This window comes from Trichechus manatus, unplaced genomic scaffold, assembly GCF_000243295.1.
Source record: "Trichechus manatus latirostris isolate Lorelei unplaced genomic scaffold, TriManLat1.0 scaffold00087, whole genome shotgun sequence".
Classification (NCBI taxonomy): domain Eukaryota; kingdom Metazoa; phylum Chordata; class Mammalia; order Sirenia; family Trichechidae; genus Trichechus; species Trichechus manatus.
Window position 1 is genome coordinate 842,758 of NW_004444023.1, and position 10,566 is coordinate 853,323.

The window sequence follows — 10,566 nt, forward strand, 5'->3', positions numbered from 1 at the left end:
ACGGCCTCCACCAGACTGAGTCCAGAACAACTAGATGGTGCCCAGCTACCACCATTGACTGTTCTGACAGGGATCACAATAGAGGGTCCTAAACAGAGCTGGAGAAAAATGTAGAACAAAATTCTAACTCGCACACACACACACTCACACACACACACACACACACAAAAGACCAGACTTACTGGTCTGACAGGGACTGGAGTAACCCCAAGAGTATGGCCCCCGGACACCCTTTTAGCTCAGTACTGAAGTCACTCCCGAGGTTCACCCTTCAGCCTAAGATTAGACAGGCCCATAAAACAAAACAAGACTAAATGAACATGCCAGCCCAGGGGCAAGGACAGGAAGGCAGGAGGGGACAGGAAAGCTGGTAATGGGGAACCCAAGGTCAAGAAGGGGAGAGTGTTGACATGTCGTGGGGGTGGCAATCAATGTCACAAAACAATATGAGTATTGTTTAATGAGAAACTAATTTGCTCTGTAAACCTTCATTTAAAATATAATTTAAAAAAGAATATAAGTTTCATGACAAAAAACAACAAAACAAAACAAAGTAAGCGAGTCAAAGTCTTGGACAATATTCTGTGATCCACAGGGTTTTTACTGGCTGATTTTCAGAAGTAGAATGCCAGGCCTTTCTTCCTAGTATGTCTTCGTCTGAAAGCTCTGCTGAAACCTGTCCGCCATGGATGCCCTGCTGGTATCTGAAATACAGATAGCATAGCTTCCAGCATCATAGCAACATGCAAGCCACCACAGTACGACAAATTGATAGGCCTTTTTAATTCCATACCAATAAATATGGAAGATAAGGAGTCCCAGTGACACAACGGTTAAGCACTCAGCCGCTAACCAAAAGGTTGAGTGTTTGAACCCAGCCAGCAGCTCCTCGGAAGAAAGGCCTGGCAACGTGCTCCCATAAAGATTACAGCCTAGAAAACCTTATGGGGAAGTTCTCCTCTGTCACATGGGGTTGCTAAGAGTTGAAATCAACTCTATGACACCTATAACAACAACAAATATGGAAGTGGACAGCGGTTGTTCAGTTGTAGAATTCTAGCCTTCCATGCAGAAGACCCAGGTTCGATTCCCAGCTGATGCACCTCATGCGCAGCCAGCACCTGTCTATCAGTGGAGGTTTTCGTGTTACTAGGATGCTGAACAGGCTGCAGAGGAGCTTCCAGACTAAAAGGCCAGGGGATCCACTTCTGAAAATCAGCCAATGAAAACCCTATGGATCACAACGTTCTGACCTGGGAATAGTCCCGGATCGGGCAACATTTACTTCGGTTGTGTCCAGGTCTTCATCAGTTGGTGCCGACTCGGCAGCTAACAATTACCAATTAGTCTGTGGAATAACACTTTGCGACTATGTGAAGGTCCTGTTCACGATACATTTTAACATTTTTAAAAGCGCCGAATCATTACACAGAAATGCTTCTTGCTCTGAGGGAGCAAACATTTTAGTTGAAAGTGCAGCAGGGGAGGAAGACAACACGTTAGCAAATAAATGAAAAGTTAAGAGGCTCAGAGTGTACTCTGCACAGGCAAGGACTTCATCTTGTTTACTGCTGCTGTGTCTGTGCCTAGGACAGTATCTGGCCCATATGCTCAATAAATACCTGTTGAAATGAATGAATGGTGTTAAGTGCTATGAAGACTCTAAAACAGGGTCTAAACCGGGGGGTGAGGTGGGGTGGGATGGGATAGAGTTTCTGCCTATTTTTGGTAGGATATTCAGGGAAGACCCCAGTCATTAGGGATGTCTTGAGCTGGAAAGACAAGTGCCTCCGTAGTGCAAATGGTTAACAGGTTCGACTATTAACCTAGAGGTTGGATGTTCGAGTCTGCCCAGAGGTGCCTAGGAAGAAAGGCCTGGCGATCTACTTCTGAAAAGTCAGCCATTGAAAATCCTATGGAGCACAGCTGTACTCTGACCCACATGGGGTCTGCCAGGAATTGTAATCGACTTGACACAACTGGTTTTGGAGTTTTTGGTTTTGAGTTGGAAAGAAAGGGAAAAGCAAAAGTAAAAGGTCTTAGAGGCAGGACAAGATTTGGTGTGTTTGATGAGCGGAGAGAGGAAGAGAGGGCTGGAGCGGGAGTGGAGGAGAACAAGTGAGGCTGAGCCCAGGTCCCCAAGAAGTCAGCTTGAGTATCGCTCCTCAGGCGGAGAGTGGGACCTTGCAGACCACGGTGGGGAGTATGGATTTTACACAGCAACCACCGGAGGCGGAGCTTGTAAGCAAGGAGTGACGTAATTCGAGGTCCCTTTTTCCCTTGCTGTAGAGAGAGATGTCCCCCTATCTCTGTGCACCTCTGTCTCTCTTACCTTTTTGGGGACACGTTGGGGAATGTGATAAAAGCTGTATGTAAACACACACAACTTTGTGTGCGATTCCAAGGCGTTCACTGGACATGGGTTCAGACTGGTTCAGACAGGTAAACTGAGGCTTATGCCTAGTAATAATAACCAGAACCTACAGGGCACTGAATGGGGCAGTGCTGGTTCAGTGGTAGAATTCTCCCCTTCCGTGTGGGAGACTCAGGTTCGATTCCTGGCCAATGCACTTCATATACAGCTGCCACTCTTCTGTCAGTGGAGGCTTTTATGTTGTTATGATGCTGAACAGGTTTCAGCAGACCTTCTAGACCAAGACAAACTAGGAAGAAAGGCCCGGAGATCTACTTCCAAAAATCAGCCAGTGAAAACCCTGTGGTCACAACCTGATCCTCAACCAATCACGGGGATGGCCCAGGACTGGGGAGTGTTTCGAAGCATTTCTGTCTGTTGTGCACGGGTCGCCATGAGTTGGGGTCTACTGACAACCACCTTATAGGGTGTTGTGAGGATTCAAGGAGATGGTGCATGCTAGGGGCCGGGCATAGGGCCTACATCATGGTCAAAAAAACCAAATCCATTGCCGTAGGGTGGATTCCTACTCAGCGGCCCTATAGGACTAAGTGTAAATGCCCCGTAGGGTTTCCAAGGCTGTAATCTTTACACAAGCAGACTGCCACATCTTTCTCCCATGGAGGGGCTTGTGGGTTCCTACCACTGACCTTTTGGTTAGTAGCTGAGCTCTTAACCACTGCGCCACCAGGGCTCCCCAGCTTGTGGTGGGGGGCTCATTAAGGGAGGGCTATTCCATTTGGTAAGGAGCCCTGGTGCACAGTTGTTAAGCACTCCGCTACTAACTGAAAGGTCGGCAGTTCGAGTCCACCAGCTGCGCGGCCGGAGAAAGATGTGGGGGTCTGCTTCCTTAAAGATTATAGCCTTGGAAACCCTAAGGGGCAGTTTTACTTTGTCCTGTAGGGTCACTATGAGCCAGACTCGATGGCCACGGGTTTTCCTTGGTTTATTCCATTTGGTGTATCATTCTGCAATAGGAGTTTAATTGTGTGTCCATCAGGTGTTATTATGTTTGCCAGCCTGTGCGTCCCTGAGGGCTTGGAGGAGCCACCTCCATACTTTCCAGACCTGCCGCTCGCTCCCAGGATTAGTTACAAGATTACCCCTCCGCATCCTCTTTCCGACCCCTGCGCAAACCCTGGCCCTAGTCCCTCAATCCCTGCACTCCTTAGCCACGCCCCACAGGCCCATCTGGTCGTACTCTTCCTCAACTCCCAGTCCCAGGCCAAAGGCTCAAGTCCGACCACAGAACTCCACGCCCTCTCTTCGCCCGGATCTGGCCACGCCCTGACGCCCCGCCAAGGTCCAGCCTTGCCCCTTGTCCACCAAGTCTAGTCGCCCCTTCTTCTGCCCAGTCCTGTGCCGTCCCCATGATGGGTTGGCGATTGGACTGTTGTGATCCATAGGGATTTCATTGGCTGATGTTGAGAAGTAGATAGCCAGGCTTTTCTTCCTAGTCTGTCTTAGTCTGGAAGCTCCGCTGAAACCTGTTCAGCCTCATAACAACAAGAAAGCCTTCACTGACGAGTGGTGGCTGCTCATGAGCTGTATTGGCTGGGAATTGAACCCTGGTTTCCCGCACAAAAGAGAGAATTCTACCACTGAAGCACCACTGCCCCGGACTGAGGTATTGCTGTGCGCCAGCCAGTCAGTTCTGACCCATAGCAACCCTATAGGCTAGAGCAGAACGGCCGCATAGCATCTCCAAGCCTGCAATCGTTACAGAAGCAGACTGCCACATCTTCCTCCTGAGGAACAGCTTGTGGGTTAGAACTGTGTCATTCGGTTAGCAGCCGAGTGCTTAACCATTGAGCCACCAGGGCTGCTGCCTGACGTATACCCAAACTTGTTGCCGTGGAGTCGATTCTGACTTCTATCGACCCTATAGGACAAAGTAGAACTATCCCCATAGGGTTTCTGAGGAGCAGCTGGTGGATTTGAACTGCTGACCTTTCGGTTAGCAGCCGAGCTCTTAACCACTGCACCGCCAGGGCTCTTTGCCTGATGTATAAACCTAACCAAATCCCTTGCTACTGAGTCGATTCTGACTTATAGCGACCACATAGGGTTTCCAAGGCTGTAAATTTCTACAGAAGTAGACTGCCACATCCTTCTCCCATATATATGTGTGTGTATATATATATGTATGTATAACCTGTTGCTCTCAAGTTAATTCTGACTCATAGCAATCCTGTAGGGTTGCGATGCGCCTGATGTATAGCAGGTCCTTAATAGATATTTGTGGAATGAATATGCAGCCCCCAGATTACTCCTTCCTGAGAAGGACACAGCTCCATTTCCCTGCAGTTCTAAGATCACTAGATAAGGGGGTGAATGCTGACGAGGGGATTGAAGTGGCCATAGCTTCCAGTAGGTCAGGTAGTCAATTACATTAGGCAGCTGGCTCCATCCCAAACCCAAATGATAAAATCCTTCCCTGTAGCACTCCAGCTCTGGCCAGGGATCACTAGTCTCTGGGGGTTCATGTTCTACCTGCATGGGCTGTATCTTCCCTATATGCAGGGCAGGCTGCTGAGAAACGCCCATGTGTAGGTCCTCTCCCTGGCTTGTCTGTGGAACCAGGAGGACCCCTTACCTTCCCTCTCCCTCTTCTCATCCCTTATGGTTCTGAGCCTCTGGTTCAGCTCGAACAGGGTGAGGGGATCAACAGGGAGACTCCCCTCAATGCTGGAGCTGGTCATGGGAAGGGGGCTGGGATTCGGGGTGAGGGTGAGGTAGGTGGGCTGTAGGGATCGACACTGATCATGTAGTAGCAGGGAAGAAAAGGACAGAGAAGGCCACAGAAACGGAAAGGCCGAAATAAAACGGTAGAGTCAAAAAAAGGAATTAAACAGAGACAAAAACCAAAACCCAAGCTTGTTGCTGTGGAGTCGATTCCAACTCCTGGCGACCTGGTGTGTTAGAGTAGAACTGAGCTCCCTAGGGTTTTCTTGGATGTCATCTTTATGGAAATAGATCGCGAGGCCTTTTTTCCGCAGTGCCGCTGGGTGGGTTCAAACCACCAACCTTTTGGTTAGTAGTTGGGCGCAAACTGCACTACGCAGGGACTCATTAGAGACAGAGACAGACTAACAGTGAGAAACAAATGCACATAGAAACATAGACTGGCAAGGAGCGAGAGCAAGCGTGACAGGGAGCGAGCGCACACAGTAACAGGGAAGAACAGGCCCCATAAAAGTCTATTCTACTCAGCGTCTATTTCACTCTCTTGGCGTTAGTTCCTGTGATTGTAGAGGCTGGAAAGCGAAAAAACTACATTTCCCAGCAGCGGGGGGTGGGGTGGGGAGTGGGAGCGCTTGGTGACGTTCAGGTTCCACCAATCAGATGCCTCCGCGGGAAGCTTGAATTTCTAACTAAGGTTAGCGGAGGAGAGAGGCTGCCGCGAAGCATCTGCTCTGCAGGTGTCCGTCCCTGCGAGGCGGTGTGGTTGTGGGGACAGTTTCCTGACCTCGCAGGGGGAGGCCCGTTCCTGGGCGGCCCTTTCTTGAGAGTATCCCCGGAGGCTCCACCGAGAGTTTCTTTCTTCCGAGAGGCCTCTGTGTCCCTTAACAAATCCGTCTCTGCTCACACTGGCCTGAGTGGATTCTGTTCTGCCACTGAGCAGTGGTGGATACACAGACAGGGAGAAAGATGCAGAGACAGGGAAGGTGATTCAGAGATGCATAGAGAGACCCCACCCCCTAGCAGAGACCCCACTCCCTAGGAGATAGACAGAACCCTGCAGAGACACGAGGGGATGGACATGCAAAAAAAGGAGGGTGGAGGATAGAAGGAAGAAGATCAAGCGAGACGGACACCCAGAGAGAGAAATACAGAAGGCAAACTGAGGGAGAGAGGAGAGAGAGGCAGAGGCAAAGGACAGAGAGACAGAAACAGTGACACAGAGACCTGCCCAGATGCTCGAGGGGGCAGGTTGGAAGAACAAAACCAAACCCACTGCCGACGAGTCAGTTCCGACTCAACAACCCTATAGAACAGGGTAGTATTACCCCACAGGGGTTCCAAGGCTGTAATCTTTATGGAAGCAGACTGCCACATCTTTCTTCCGAGGAGCAGCTGGTGGGTTTTAATCGCGGACATTTCGGTTAGCATCCAAGCACTTTAACCACTACACCACCAGGGAGCCCTTTAGAGACTAAGCTGTGGGAGGCCTAGCAGGTGGAGGCAGGAGAATGGAGAGCTCTGGAGAGCTTTCCAGAATCACCAAGTCTCCTTTTCCCAACGCTTGTTCCCAGTTCCAAGCTTCATCAGCCCCGAATGGGGGAGAGATGGGGTCCTTGAATGCACTCTCCACCTCCCCTTCACCAGCCCCTCAGGCCTTTTCCCTACAGACCAGTCCTCCCTTGATGAATTGGGAGGGGTTGAGAACAGAGGTGACTCAACCACTTTTGATGTCAGAGGCAGAATCCTGCGTGTAGAGGAAGACCGAAGAGCTAAGAGGGATGAGAAGATTGAGGGACTGCATGAGTGGGAGACTGAGTCAAAAACAGAGGGAGCCTTAGGCACAGAAGGGGGAGGCTGAGGGGGGAACTGAGTGGCAGAGGAAGGGGGGACCAAGGGGCAGAGGTCGGGGTAGCAGGCTAGACATGCCCATGCTAGGATTCCAGATGGTGGACTCGGAAGTCCTGGCCCCTCTGGCAGTCCTCCTGATTTTATTCCTGCCCCTCAGTTCTCTCTCTGTCTGTTCCCCTCCATCTAGGATTGCCAGACAAAATACAGGGCTCCAGTTACATGTTAATTTCCAATAAACAAATAATTTTTAGTGTAAGTGTAGCCCCAATATTGCCCAGGACATACTTACACTAAAAATAAATTGTTTTTCTCATCTGAGATTCAAATTTCAGTGGGCATACTGTATTTTTATTTGCTACATCTGGCAAGTCTACCTCCATCTCGTTCCTGTTTCTGCCCCATTTCCATTATCGTTTGTGTTCATCGCTCCTTCTCTCCCAGTCCATTTCCACCTTCTGTATTCTCCCGTCTCTCTTAATGACTTGACCCGAATGTGTGTTGGCCTCTCCCAGCCACCCCTGAGAACCCTAGGGCTTAGGGACCCACCTAAGCCTCCTTCCGCTCCGCTCCCTTCCGGTCCCAGCCTTGTTTCGGAGGCTTTCTCTCTCCTCCAGGCAGTTCCTCCACCTTCCTTCTTCATCTCTCTTCTCATTGAGACAACCCCACCCCTGCAATTCTCTCCTTCCCCCAACTAGGGGAGAAGTTTTGGATGCTTTGAGAGAATTGGGACTCCCCGATTACTCACCTTCATCCTGACCTCATTTCCTCTCCCTTCCATCTCCTGGGCCAGAGAGGTCATGAGATTTTCCCAAAGTCACACAGCAAATCAGAGACCAAATCCCACCTTCCCCTCCAATCCTTTCCCAGCTCCCCATTTCCTGATGGAAAATTCTTTTACTCCTCCTGCAAATGACCTGGCTTGGCAATATTTGGGGATACCCGGCAATATTTGAGGGTCTCAGACCAGGGTTACAGGTGTCTGCAGGCTCAAGGGATGGTAGAGTTTTGAGCACCTACTGTGTGCTAAGAGTTGGAGATATGGCTTGCGGGCTGTACACCTGAGAATAGTGGCTCATCACGGTCCCCACTGAGTCCCTAGGTCCTAGAACATAATAAACCAAAATCAAACCCATTGTCGTTGGGTCAATTCCAACTCATGGCGACCCCATGTGACAGAGTAGAACTGCCCCATAGGGTTTTCTTGGCTGTAATCTTTATGGAAGACGATCGACAGGCCTGTCTTCCATGGCAGTACTGGGTGTGTTCAAACTGCCAACCTTTAGGTTAGTAGCCACTTAGTGTAAACTCTTTGCACTGCCCAGGGACCTTCTGGAACATAATAGGTGCTCAATAAATGTCTGTTGAATGAATGAATGAGTGAATGCATGAACACACCTCACACAGTTGGCGACCCATCTCCATGTCTGCCCTTTGTCTCTTCATCCTCATCACGGTCTTTCCTACTTTGTCCTAGCCTCAGTCTCCTTTTCCCTCCCGTCCCCCTCTCTCGGTTTCTGTCCTCCTTTAGGATCACGTTATCGTTATTTTCCAGCTGAAGGGGGTCTCTCCCATGACCACCATATGCCAAGCACTTCCTTTGTGTCAGGCACTGATGGAGTGATCTGCTTGTGGAATCCTCCCAGAATATTCCAGAAGGTAAGTACGGCTTGGACGGGTGTTTTCCAGTTGTGGAGACTGAGCCAAGATGTGGAGGGAGGAGGCGAGGTGTCCTGGGCCACAGCAGAACCAGAGCGTCCCCCCACCCTCCGCACACACACAGCCTCTGCTCACCTCTTTTATGTCTCCATCTCAAAGTTCATCTTTCCTCCTGTTTGGCACATCATCACCTGGCTGGAGGTACCTGCGACACCTCCTACATGTAAGGATATTAGTAGTACACATTTCCTGCAGGGCTTGCAAACTCTAATGTGGCCAGGGGCCAGGCATATACCACACATGAGCTGTGCAGATCAGGAAGGGGCTGAGGCTGCCTACCCCGCGTGGTGGCCAATTACGGCCAAGTGGCAACTGCCACCCAGAGATGTCCCATCTGATTTTTCAAACGGGGCTTAGAAACCCACATTTTCCGAAGTCCTCCAATGTTTGAAAAAACAAAAAGAAAAACACCAGTTGCTGTCGAGTTGAGTCTGACTCATGGTAACTCCATGTAGGTCAGAAAAGAACTGCGCTCCCTATAGTTTTCAAGGCTGTGACCTTTCAGAAGCAGATCACCAGGCCCTCCTTCCGAGGCAACTCTGGGTGGATTTGAACCACCAACCTTTGGATTAGCATTGGCGCACTTAACCGTTTGCACCACCCAGGGACTCCAAAGAGTTGTTGTGGAGTCAGTTGCAACTCACGGTGACCCTGTGTGCGTCAGAGTGGAACTGCGCTCCACAGGGTTTTCAAGGTTGTGACCTTTTGGAAGCAGATCGTCAGGCCTTCCTTCTGAGGTGTCTCAGGGTAGGTTCAAACCACCAACCTTTCGTTTGGTAGTGGAGCACTTAACCGTTTGTGCCACCCAGGAACTCCCAATGTTTAAATGCTGGCACCAAAGTCACACAAAACACTGTGCAGGTTAAACGAGATTCTGTCTGCATCAGACCTGCCCGGTGGCCGGTGGTTTGCAACCTCTGAGTCGTTTTGAGCCCCAGGTGCCAGGTTCTGCACTAAATAAGAACGTCTAGCTTCCAGTAGAATATACGCTCCATAAAGACAGAGATAGGTGCGTCTGTTCTGTTAATTGCTGTATCTCCAGCACTTAGAACAGTGCTTAACACATAGTAGGTGCTCGATAAAAATTTTAAAAATGTGAATGGTGCTGTTAAATCCTAGTATAAGAGTAGCATTTTTTTGTAATCCCCATTTTACAGGTGAGGAGATGGAGTCTCAGAGAGACAAAGTCTTAGGGTGACACAGCAGGTCAGTGGCAGAACTAGAACCTGAACCTGGATCTCACCTGATTTCCAAAACTTAACCAGTTGCTGTTGAGTGGATTCCAACTCATGGTGAGCCCACGTGTGTCAGAGTAGAACTGTGCTCCATAGGGCTTTCAGGGCCCATTTTTCTGAAGATCACCTGGCCTGTCTTGAAGCACCTCTGGGTGGACTTGAACCTCTAATCTTTCCGTTAACAGCTTAACCATTTGCACCACTCACGGACCCCCTCCAATACTGTAACCCTGGGCGTTCCTGACTCTGTCGAGGGTTGTGGATTTGCAATGCTGTGTGTGGGAATGTGTGGCCCAGGAGCGTGTTTGTGGAATGTGTGTGGTGTGATTCTCCTGGATTATTGGGCCCTGGAAGGTAGACTGTGAACTCTTGCTCCCCTCAGACACACTTCTTGCTCTGGGTGCTCACCCATTCCAGAGAGATCCACTCCTCCCTCCTCCCCTCCTCGGCCCCCCCGCCGGGGGTCCCCCACCCACCTCCCCTAAATGCCCAGAACCCTGGGGTAAAAAGGGGAAAGAATTCAGGATGAGGGGAGAGGTGCAGGGAGGAGGGAGAGGGAAGGGGATGGGTTAAGAAGGAGTGTGTGATGTCAAGCAAAAAAGACAACATTAGACACAGATGCTGAGATGGCGTTTATCGTGGCAAAAAAAGGTGAAGTCGCGCGAGGGG